This window comes from Gekko japonicus, unplaced genomic scaffold (assembly GCF_001447785.1).
Source record: "Gekko japonicus isolate JY-2015 unplaced genomic scaffold, Gekko_japonicus_V1.1 scaffold1774, whole genome shotgun sequence".
In the NCBI taxonomy this organism is placed as follows: Eukaryota; Metazoa; Chordata; class Lepidosauria; order Squamata; family Gekkonidae; genus Gekko; species Gekko japonicus.
Window position 1 is genome coordinate 87,335 of NW_015159768.1, and position 1,542 is coordinate 88,876.

Below are 1,542 nucleotides of genomic sequence, written 5' to 3' on the forward strand. Positions count from 1 at the left end.
TGGTTAAGTGCGCGGACTCTAAGCTGGGAGAACCGGGCTTGATTCCCCACTCCTCCACTTGCACCTGGCTGGATGGCCTTGGGCAAGCCACAGTTCTGTCAGAGCTGTTCTTGAAATAGAGCAGTTTCTGTCAAGAGCTCTCTCAGCCCCACCTACCTCACAGGGTGTCTGTGGTGGGGAGGGGAAGGGAAAGGAGTTTATCTTCTTCTTCTTCTTCTTCTTCTTCTTCTTCTTCTTCTTCTTCTTCTTCTTCTTCTTCTTCTTCTTCTTCTTCTTCTTCACGGAAGCCAAAATAAGTTCCCTGAATTTATCCTTAGAATCCCGATTTATGCTTTCTGTGTATGAAACCTTTTAAAAAATAAGATCTCATTTATTGAGTTCGGAGTTACAGACTCTCTCTAGCCTGACTAACAGAACCTGTTCTCCCTTAAACTTGGGGATTGTTCCAAATGCAAACCTTCTAGCTGTATACCTCTATCAGCTCATAGCTCCAAATCTGCGTAGAGCCATCTCCTTGACTAGATTCAATGTTCTTCCTTCAGCTATCTTATCTGGCAGATTCCAAGGGATTCCCTATCCTAGCAGGTGCCAGTTTGGTGTAGTGGTTAAGTGCACGGACTCTAATCTGGGAGAACCGGGTTTGATTCCCCACTCCTCCACTTGCACTTGCTGGATGACCTTGGGCAAGCCATAGTTCTGCCAGAGCTGTTCTTGAAAAAGAGCAGTTTCGGTCAGAGCTCTCTCAGCCTCACCTACCTCACAGGGTGTCTGCTGTGGGGAGGGGAAGGGAAAGGAATTTGTAAGCCGCTCTGAGACTCCTTCGGGTAGTGAAGGGCAGGGTATAAATCCAGTCTCCGCCTTCTCCACTTGCAGCTGCTGTATGACCTTGGTTCAGTCACAAGTTCTCTCAGAGGTGTTCTCTCAGGAGCAGTTCTTGAAAGAGCTCTCTGAGCCCCACCCACCTCACAGGGTGTCTGTTGTGGGGAGGGGAAGGGAAAGGAATTTGGAAGATGCTCTGAGACTCCTTTGGGTAGTGAAGGGCGGAGGTATAAATCCAATCTCTTCTTCTTCTTCTTCTTGTATGAAGGACTGTGTCAAAACTGTTCTCCTCCGGTGCCTGCTGTATCCAGCATCCCATCGGGATCTTTGATAACCCGTATTAGCCCAGCTTTTGGAGACCTCTGATAATCTTACGGTCCTTTTCTTGCTTGATAATCCAGATACAGAAATAACTGAAATAGTAGCAAAGTTTCTTTGCAGTGCCATGATCTCACGGCCTGATAAGTGATACTAAGTGGATTAACGGAGTCATTCCAAAGAGCTGGTGCTGCGCCCTCTCTTTAATCTTCCTTATGCCTTTACTTTTCCCTTGTGATATATTTAACTCCCGCCCCCTAAAACAGGCTTTTGAGTAACTAGGTTTTTCTAATCCCCAAATTTGCCCTCTCTGCCCCCCCCCCCCCCCCCCCCTCTCTCTCTCTCTCTCCCTTCCTTCCTAGAGCTGTTTTTAACAGTTTCCACAGCAGCGCAGTGCAGAAAGCC

At 47.6% G+C, this 1,542-nt stretch overlaps 1 protein-coding gene across 1 annotated transcript in view; it reads left to right on the plus strand.

The window, feature by feature from the left end:
- Positions 1 to 1,542, plus strand: part of SLC4A11 (solute carrier family 4, sodium borate transporter, member 11) — a gene marked incomplete at its 5' end in the record, with an annotated part of 170,768 nt that overhangs the window by 50,261 nt on the left and 118,965 nt on the right. The gene's annotated exons all lie outside the window — the stretch shown is intronic.